We start from the raw sequence: 10,676 nt of genomic DNA, 5'->3' as shown, positions 1-10,676 counted from the left end.
TCTCTCTCTCTCTCTCTCTCTCTCTGTGTGTGTGTGTGTGTGTGTGTATGTGTGTGTGTGTGTGAGTCTCCAGGCAAAGGTATACTCAAAGCTCTGCTTCTATTACCGGGATGGATGAGTGACAGCTCCCTTGATGTGTAGGCCTCTCCACATGAAGTTGATTTCTAAGCGGGACTCAAGTCCTCACTCTCTTAAGCTTTGCTCTGGGCTTTTGAGGTTCCAAAGGGCTGAGCCCATTCGAGGAGTGTTAAGTGGCTGAGCTAATCGACATTTACCTTGTGATGCCCTGGGACAATCAAGATGGGTGGGGTTTTTTCTCCCCACATCTATCACTGTGCCTCCCCTAGACCCCCCTCTGGGGACTACACAAAGCAGCTGAAAATTCTGCAACCACAGAAAGGCAGGGAGCAGCCATGTTGCTAAGGGGTAAGTATCTCTGCTGCGAGAGGCTGACAAAAAGGGAGAAAAATATTTCACCTCAGAACTCCCAAAGTCACAAACTTGTGTGACAGACACCTTCTGTGCCCCTGCCTCTGCTGTACAGAAAGCGTGTTCTTTCTGCTGTTAGCATACGTGCTTCCTTCAATAATAAGTTTTGAAAAAAAAGAATAAAGAGTGCTTCACGGAGAAATGGAGCATATCAGAACTAAAGTCAGAACAAGGTGGAGGGGTGGCTACAAAGATTGGCATACATAAAGCAGCAACATGTGGCTCCTTCGAGTGAGGCCATTTGAATACTTGGCTCCCCGTCCCACTCTGTTCTAACCTGACGCTCCAAGTTTCAGGCAGAAACCTGATCCCCTGAATTCAGACAACCTGCAGAGCAGAATTACTCAGAAAACCCTAATAGCGGCTGTTGGTGAAGCTCTGGGCTCTGACCTGCAGCTCTCCTGTAGTAGTAAGGGACAGATGGCCGCAGAGGATTTTCTTTTTCTTAAAGCCATGACAGATGTGCTCAAGTTAACACTCTGCTACAGTTTAGAAGTAACGCACTCAAAATTTTGCAGGAATAAACTACGATCCAGTTGGGGGCGGTGCTCCAAGCAGCACTTGTCTGGAAAGCACGTGGGCAGAGGAACCACCACACACTCTTATTCTCTCTCTCTCTCTCTCTCTCTCTCTCTCTCTCTCTCTCTCACACACACACACACACACACACACACACACACACACAAAGATAATTTGCAGCATTTTTCTAAACCTAAAATCTTTCTTTCTCTTCTATATGCTTTAGTACATGAGAATATTCGGCCAGAGCATTCATCACCATCAGAGAGATAATGAGACAGAATGAGACAGGCAAGAGGGTTGTTAAAATTTAAGCTTTGGTAATTTTAAGAAATGTCTTCATATTTAGGGTTTCTATGTAAAGCAGGCAGATAAGAGTGTTGAGTTAGGAGAAAACAATGTCAAAGGCTAGCCCAGTGATGGGCAAAGGCTATCCCAATGACGGGCATTTTCATTTTGGAGACAATGAGTATGTGTTTTTCCTTTTTTCATAACTCATAGTGCCCATTAATCTTTTGTTGTTCTAATCATTTAAAAAGTTATCGTAGGATTGTGACATTCACAGGGGTAGAAACCTGTCCAGACTTGGCTGTCTTTTTCAAACTATGTGGGTTAAATATCAGACTTTCATCAGTCTCCAAACAGCACTTCTCAGTCAGAGAATTTTTTACATTGTCTTGCAATCTTTGCAATGCAAATCACTTGTCTTTTTAGAACTCTTTAGAGGGTCAGGAAGCCCTGCTAAGGATGACTGAAGGGCTAGGCACCAGAGGATCTTCCCCATGCCACACCACACTGGAAACTTCTCATTGTGTGCTTGCAGGCTGGCCCTCCAGTGGCCGGCATTATTTAACATTACACTGGGTCAGAACAGGGCCAATAAAGCACCTGCCTAAAAAATAACGGAAGTACTCCGAAAATCAATTCATACTACGCAAAGCAGACTCCAACTTAGGGAGCTGAGCAAACAAATGGCTCTCCTCATTACACTGCTTAAAAATCTCTAGCAATTTTCTCACGGAGAATAAAACTGCTGTAACATGAAATGAAGAACTGATAGTTTTTTAAATGCCTCATTTGGAGTCTAGATCTTGGAAGCTGTGACATGGAACCTGTCTTTTCTTCAGATGAAAATATTTTCTTTTGGCTCTAGAGTTCATTTATTCAGCTTTCAGTTTTTAGTTAGAAATAAACGGCCTTCCTACCGGCTCTCCTACTGCCGTACAACGAGCATTAACATCAGGGTGGGGCATTCTTGCAGAAAGGAGGGAAAGGAAAAAAAAAAACCCTCTAACACAAAAATTACCCGTGATTCGAGGAAGCAGAGCTAAGGGCCAACCCAAGGATTTCTCTCCCTCTGTGTAGTTCTTTCATTGAGCTCCACCCAGATTTGATTGTATTTCCATGGCAGGAAAAATTGTCAGAAAGAAATATTTGATGCATGTATGTTTTCAGCTCTCAATGGCATCTAGAATCCAGGGGGTCGAGTCATGCATTATGAATGAATGGGTTTCCAATGGTAACTGGGAGGCAGGGAGCTCAACCCAAGGCAGAGAGCAGGGTGGGGGAAGGGTGGAATCGCACACCCTCCACCTAGGAGTAGCCAGGAAGGAACCCTGCAAATTTAATACTTTATCTAACTATCAAGATAAAGGAAAAGTAAATTCTTCTTGAAATAAGTCAAGACAACATTAAAATAACGACTGAAATGGATAAAAACCTAATCTGTTCACAGCAGCTTTCTCCCCACACTTGTTAATTTGATGCTTTTGTTTAGGCAAAGAGTGGGTCTTCCCCTATTTTGTAGTCAAAGAACATGCAGCATCACCAAGAAAAGGAAGCGAGAGCAGCAGAAGCAGTTATCCACCAGATATAAAGGCAAGCACCGAGGACCTACCCATTTCTCCCGACAAACAGACTAGTCAGCGAGGTAAAGAAAGACACCCCTCGAGGCTATCGCTGCAGCTCCGCGGCCATCCAAAAGAACAATGCACATTTCTACTACGGTCTCAAGTTTGGAAGCACCATGCAAAGAGACTGGTTAAAATCCCCTACCATGCAGTGCAGCCATCATCAGAAGCCCAGCATATCTTCTGCTCTAAGTAGTGATGTGCCAGCTCATGAACAGGACAGAGGAAGAGAAAAATGGAGGAAATGAGAGAAGGCTCAGGAAAGTCGGCAGGAATGTTTCTGGGTCATTAACAAGTAGGAGACCCCCTTCCGAATTCAGACCAATCAATCTTTATCTTACAGGACATCTTTTTCTCAGCGTCTGTTGAAAAGACTGCAGCAAGCCACACTGCAGCAAGGGATTGTGGGATAGGGATGCAGCAGCGAGCTGCAAAGAGATTCGCGGGTGGCTGCCTTTCCCCTCTGAGTCAGCAGTCAGCTGTTCGCATGCTCCGGTGCAAGGCCGCCAGGCTCCATCCCTAAATCCCCGACTGCAGGATTAACCCCAGGAGGCATAAGGAGGAAGCGACTTTGGCCGGTGCAGACAAAACTGGTACCCACCCAAGGGTGTTGCGAATTAGAAAGAAGCTTTGCTGGTCAAATAAGCCAGAGCAGAGGCAGAGAGAACAGATTCGAGAATTGATGAAAAGTTCACATTTAGAGGCGTGTTTTGGGTGGGTGTGACAGCATGGATTCTCAAGAGTTAAATATACTAAAATCTGTTCCTTTGGATGTAGTAAGTAGCTTGAAACAATGCAAATTGTTTGAAATGCAAAATCAGATCCACTCCACAGCTTCTGCTACCATGCCCACCTGATGTATCTCTCAAGAAAAGGTCTGTGTAACACAGTTCCAAGTACAATAATACAAAGGACATTTCTCTAATTTTTATAGTTCTAATCGTTTAGGGAGGAAAAAAGTAGATGGTACATACTCTGGTTAGGGGAACCAGACTCTGTTCTGTTTCTGGTTTCAGTTAAAGATCGAGAAACCTGACAAACTTTGCATTTGCCATAACTTGATTTCCTCCCAAGTCATTGAACTTACTTAAAATATTTAGAGTACAAAATGGTCAACAAGTGCCTAATAGTGCTTAGGTCTTTATATTGTAACCAATATTTCAGAATCAAAGCCATACATGTTAGAATGGAATTCATAATTTTCCTCTCACCGTGGAGGCAGGCAATACTATTCGGTGAGATCTTTGTTAGTTTAAGAGTGACCACTAAAATTCTTTATTCAAATATATGAAACTGCATATTTGATGGCACTCATTCTTTCCCCATAGTTAAGCACTGCATTGAGACCTCAAAGGAGCCATGACTCCAGAGATCAGTGAAGGTTATCTGGTTTAGCTGTGGGATGGTGAAGTGAGAGTCCAGTGATGGCCATTGGTCTTGAAAACGTAGGGACATGTGACTTTGGGGTGTGACAATTTAAGACCACTAAGCTCTCAGAATTAACACTCTCAAGATGAATACTGTAGAATTTTCTGGAATTGGGGGGTTTGCTTCCTTGTTTGTTTTAAAGACAGGGTCTCACTCTTAGGCCAGGCTACCCTCAAACTCAGAGAGACCCACCTGCCTCTGCCTTCTGAGTGCTGGAACTAAAGACATGCAATGCTACATATATCCAGCTGACTGTTTTTCTTTTTTAATAGCTTTATTGAACTATAATCCATATACTGCATAATTATCTCAAAGTATTCTTCAGTCAGGCACGGTGACCCTCATTTGGAATCTTACCACTCAGAGGGCTGAGACAGGAGAATTGTCATAAATTTGAAGCCAACCTTGGCCTTCATACTGAGTTCCAGGTTAACTTAGGCTGCAGATGGAAAACTTTTTCAAAATAGCAAAAGTGCTAGTACTCCTGACAAGAATAAAACACATATTCCAAAGCCTGCTAGTGTATTCACAGATGTGGACAATGATTGCCACACTCAACAGTGTAAGGTTTTCACTCCCTCAAAAACAGTATGAAACCCGGCAATTTTTGACTGTCACCACCTACCTTTCCATCCCCTATAATTCTAAACAATTTCTAATCTATCTTCTGGCTGTATAGACTTCTACTTGTAGGGGACCCTCACATGCAAATAGATTTCTCTGTTCTAGACAATGAAATGATATAAAATGGACATTTTTAAAGTTCATACACAATAGCATATATCAGTATCACATACCTTTATTAACAATATCTAATTGTATAAATTTAGATTGTAATTATCCTTTTTTTTTTTTTTTGAGATAGAGTTTCTCTGTACAGCCCTGGCTGTCCTGGAACTCACACTGTAGATCAGGCTGACTCCAAACTCAGAGATCTGCCTGCCTCTGCTGGGATTAAAGGAATGTGCTACCACCACCTCCTGGCTGGAATTATCCATTCTTACCAGTTGGTAGACACTAGGGCTATTTCTGACTTGGGGTGGCTATGAATAACAACAAATAATAAATTTATGTACAGGGTTTTATGTAGACATATGGAGTGTTCTGCCTCAAAAGTTTATAAGGCATTTAGGACCAATACTTAAAACCATAACCAGGTCCCTCCACACCGGTTTACAATGTCTTCCTAAGACAGGACATCACAAAGGTGTCTGAGTTGATATGGTGAGAAATGATGGTAAGAAATGAGGCAGTGGGTAGGGAGCAGTCCTTGGTCTTATTTCTGGGCTTATAGTTAAAGCAGGCACACACATTCAATCCTTCATTTTAATGAACACTCCCTGACTAGTGTCTCAGGCACTGAGTAGGTACTGAGGACACAGAGTTTAACAGGCTCTGAGCACTTATGTCACAATCAAATACAGAAGATGGATTTTAGCATGCAGGCAGTTATGGAGTGAAAGAGTAAGTGCCTGGCAGAGGAGGAATGGGATGCTCTGGGCACCCACAGGGGGATGTGAATTCATCCATGCACTGGACACGCCAAGGCTGGGAGGACAGCTGGCTCACAGCATTGGGAGTCCTGTATCGCTACTGCTGGAGCCTAGAGTGAGAGATGGACAAAGGGGAGTCATTCAGATGTCACGTGTCCCCAAACACTCATGTGTTAAAGAGTTGGTTCCCAGTGTCCCAGGGCTTTGAGGAAGTGACTGAATTGTGAATGCTTTGACTTTATCAAGAGATTAACCCTTTGACAGCTTCATCATTTGATGGTGTTATTGAGGGGTGATGGAATTAGGAGGTGGGCCTACCTAGAGAGAGTACGTTGCTGGGCGTCTCTTAGATAATCTTTTCCTGACTTGTGCTCCCATTTTCTGGCCAACCTGTTCCACCATCCCCTTTCCCATGTTGCTGCTGGTGTTGGTCTGGTGCTGCTATGTATTCAAATATTAGTTACTGGACCCCCAAGATCTGGTTGCCTCCAACCAGATACTCATGCACACCAAATGATGCTGTGTAACCTTGTTACCCAATTTTTGTTGTTGTTGTTGTTTTTTTTGTTTTTCAAGACAGGGTTTCTCTGTGTAGCCCTGGCTGTCCTGGAACTCACTCTGTAGACCAGGCTAGCCTCGAACTCTCAAACTCAGAAATCTGCCTGCCTCTGCCTCCCAAGTGCTGGGATTAAAAGCGTTGGCCCAGCCTTGTTACCCAAATTAATTGGTCAATAAAAGGCTAAAGCCTGTGACTGGACTGTAGATAGAGGTAGGCAGATTTTCAGTTACCTGCCTGGGTGGGGGGGGGTCACAAGTAGAGACAAAAGAGGAGAAAGGAGATGGAAAGAAGAGGAAGGCTCCATGAGGGAGCTTTATAGCTTGTCAATAAAATATAGCTTGTAAATAAAATACCTGGATTGTGTGTCTTTTATATGGGCTAGCTAGAATATTTAATTTATTTTACATATTGCTTTGACTCACCCACATCGGTGGGACCAAGCAACCATGAAAAAAAAAACCTTCCCACATTGAAACTATTTCTCTTAGGTATTTGTCAGTGACAACAGACTGACTAATACAAGGCTCATAGTTTATTTCTTTTACTTGGACAGGAACACCCATTCTGTAGATATAGCATGATATAGGCTAGCCCTATTCCAAATATCCTTGTCACTTTACTACTGTCTAGATAGCATGAGTATTGGGAGCTCAGCTGGACCCTAATGAGTATATCTAAGGTTGCCATAGGAAAATGCACCTTTGTTTTCAGGGCATGTTTTAGCATTGAGCACAGTTGTTTGGAAGCTGAAGGTTGGACTTCTGGAGAATGTTTTAGCAGGCTGCAGCATCTTCCTGTTGACACTCCCAAGCAACAGGTACAGAGTGGTGGTAGTGGCTCTTGGTATGTTTCTTCTTTCCTATAGTCAGATGTGGGGACCCGGAGCAGAGTGGGTATTGCTATTAGTTTAGTAGAGACTGAAGTTTAGAAAGTTAAGTGCCTCGCAGAAGGAATAGCTGCTATACAGTAGAGGTGAACTGTACCATGGTGCCCCTAGTGGATAAACAAGAGTAAACAGGCAATCCCAGCTAGAACAAAGCCTGCTGATTAGAAAGGTATGTGTGTCAGCGACATAATAGATATAACCAATGAAAAATGGGCAACCAGAAACCAGAAAACTTAGCAACTGCCTGGGGTAATCGTTACTTAATTTTTGTCTTTGGCTTTCAAAGAACTCTTGTGAGAATTATTGCCCAACTCTTATGAAGGACAAACGTAAGGAACAATTGATTCAAACCAAGAGTTGATAACAGAACTGACCTGGAGTCTTAGTATTTCTATTGCTGTGAAGAGACACCATGACCAAGGCAACTCTCATATAGGGCAACATTTAACTGGGGTTAGCTTACAGGTTCAGAGGTTCAGTCCATTATCATTAAGGCAGGAAGCACAGCAGTATCCAGGGAGGCATGGCGTTGGAAGAGCTGAGAGTTCTACATGTTCATCCAAAAGAAGCCAAGAACAGACTGAATCTCATTTCCCCTCTTGGGTGGAGCTTGAGCCTAGGAGCCTCAAAGCCCACCCCCACAGTGACACAGTGACACACTTCCTCTAGCAAGGCTACAAGTCCTCTAGTAGGGCCACACCTCCTAATAGTACCACTTCCCATGGGCAAAGCATGTTCAAACCACCACACCTGGTATTAGTATTCCCACTAACTATGTGTCCAGTTCACAAATGACTATGTGCCAATTGGTGTGTTAGGCACAGAAAAATAAACAATAGAAGAAGACCTTCTAGAGATCACCCCTGGGGACAGGGTTCCCTTCCTCTAGCTCATAGCCATGTGGATTGAATGCAAAGATAAAGACTGCTCTTTCCAGCCAGTATAATGGCAATAATGGGGACCCTGACAGAGTATTCCAACTGAAGACATGTTTTGATGGAGTCTGCCCAGCACAGAGTGCAACAAAATCATTGCTTTTCTTCCCCCAAACCCTGTATTTCTGTCAGTAGTGACCTCTGAGTACATGATACCTTTCCCATGGTGACTCACGTTGAGCAGACAACAAAAACTTGAATCCAATAATCCTACACAGAAAGGCATTTCTGTTGGTCTGGAATGACAGAATTGAAGCTGCTTTCTTTAGCGGGCACTTCTGAGCTGCCCACGATCATCATCCAGCATGAGCCTGATAGCCAGCTCCTCTATAATTTGTGGATTTCATCATCTTATTTTCATAACTAAAAAGTGTGTTTTCCTACATGAGTCCTTGAGGATCTTTCCCTTTCCCTAAATTGGGGTCTGTGGTTTGGCAGTCTTGGCTATGTATTATCTCAGGATCCTGTAATATAATTTGTGGATCACGTGTGTTTCCCCTTATACTATTTCTACTTATAATAGTCAGTCCCTGAGACTGCAGTGCCAAAGCCCCACAGACTGGCATGGCTTAAAACAAGAGAAATATATATTCATTCATAGTTCCAGAGGCCAGATATCCAAAACCAAGATGCTGACAAGGTCAGGTTCCCAGGGAAGCCTTCAGGGGAGCATTCTTCCTGTTCTGGTACCCATTCATGTCCTCTGGATTATAGAGGCAATACTCCAGTCATGTTACATTCTAACATAACTACCTTTCTGTATGTCTCTGTCTTCACATAGCATTTTCTCCATGTCTCTTTTCTCAGTGGAGAAGCCAGTCACAATGGATTAGGGCCCGCTCTGAATGTGCCTCATTGTAAATTGTTTATGCATGTGAAGATTCCATTACCAAAAGAGGTATCAAGGGTTAGGGCTTCAATGCATTTTGAGGGGAGGGGACGAGATTCAATCTGTAATATCTGCATTGGGTAAAGTGATAACATGAAGCAAAGGCTGATGCAAGCTAGTCTGAGTGCTACCTGGGTTCCCCTCACATCCTTCCCCTACAGTTCTAGAGTTTAAGTTCAGTGGGAAGTGCTGTGTTTGCCTTGTTTGTGCTGAGCAGTGGTAGATGTGTGAATTTGTAACACAACTAAGAAGACAGATGATTGGGCTGGAGAGATGGCTCAGTGGTTAAGAACACTGGCTGTTCTTTCAGAGGTCCTGAGTTCAATTCCTAGCAACCACATGGTGGCTCACAACCATCTGTATGGTATGCCCTCTTCTGGTGTGTCTGAAGACAGCTATAGTGTACTTGTATACATAAAATAAATAAATCTTTAAAAAGACCCTGAAAACCTCTAGAACTGGTGAGATGGCTCATCTGTTAAAAGCACCAGAGGTCCTGAGTTCAATTCCCAGCACGCATAACACTCTATGAAGGGTCCTGATGCCCTTTTCTGGTATGCAGGTGTACATGGAGACAGAATACAAAAATAAGAAGAAAGACAGATGATTGGTGGAAAATGGGCTGTGAGTTTCTGTGCACCGTGGCTCTCCTATTTGTATATGGCAGAGTAAGCGAACATACAATTAATACCAAAGGCAAAAGCAAAAGGGCAAAGTGCTCTTTGGTTTTGCTGTTGTTGGCTGTGTATAATTTAAAGCTGAATGTCTCCTTCCCACACTTGGAATGGGATCTCCTAGTACTAAGTGCTAACTCTGGTTTCCTGGTTATATCCATGCTGGGCTGGGCCACAGCTCCGTAAGGGCTTGCCTCGAAAGCATGAAGACCTGACTTTGGCCCCCCAAAAACATCTTTAAAAAACCAAAAACACTAGTCACGACAGCTTGTATCTGTTATCCCACTGCTGAAGAAGTCGGGAGGGTCCAAGTCTCGCTGCCAGTCAGCCTAGCCTCCTTGGTTTAGTTTCAGGCCAACAAGAAGATTCTGTCTCAAAAAAAAAACAAAAAAAACCAAGGTGGTGGCATCTGAAGGACAGCTGAGGTTGTCCTCTGGCTCCCACATGCACAGGCACATGTGCATTTGGAAACACGTATAGAAGGTTTATCCATAGCAATATTAACATGCACATCAGAGGCTATCAAACTTCGCATTTTAAAGGTCAAATTCGACGTAGTGAAAGTCCCTGATTGTTAGTGCAGGGTTGAAGCCTGAAGCCTTTATGTCTAGTAAGCAAGGGTTCTAACACAGGCCTCGCGGTCCTACCTAGCAACCACGTGGGCGCGGCTGACCTCACCCAGAGGCGCCACCAAGCCCAGACTGCCCGCCAGAGGCAGTAAGTGGGTGAATGGGTGCATGGCTACTCGTTTCTGGCTGCGCGCCCTTCTTTCTCTTAAGGAAATTCTTTTCATGCGGTCCACACAATAAAGTACATTACACCAGCGTGGAGATGTGATCCGTGGAGAGGATCAGAGAGAACCTAGCACGCATTCCTCCATACTAAGCAACCAAT

General features: G+C 43.7%; 1 protein-coding gene across 1 annotated transcript in view; it reads right to left on the bottom strand.

Annotated features, from left to right (window-relative positions):
* The window catches only part of Trim2 (tripartite motif containing 2), a 59,959-nt gene extending 56,675 nt beyond the window's left edge, over positions 1–3,284 (bottom strand). The window contains exon 1 of the mRNA XM_028789480.1: positions 3,260–3,284. The gene's annotated coding sequence lies outside the window, so the exon portion shown is untranslated. The remainder of the gene's footprint in view (positions 1–3,259) is intronic.
* Positions 3,285–10,676: the final 7,392 nt, after the last annotated feature.

The sequence above is a fragment of the Grammomys surdaster genome, unplaced genomic scaffold (genome assembly GCF_004785775.1).
Source record: "Grammomys surdaster isolate TR1022 unplaced genomic scaffold, NIH_TR_1.0 125834, whole genome shotgun sequence".
NCBI lineage: Eukaryota > Metazoa > Chordata > Mammalia > Rodentia > Muridae > Grammomys > Grammomys surdaster.
The sequence above is the reverse complement of the archived record's forward strand: the minus strand, read 5'-3'. Positions and strand labels throughout refer to the sequence as shown.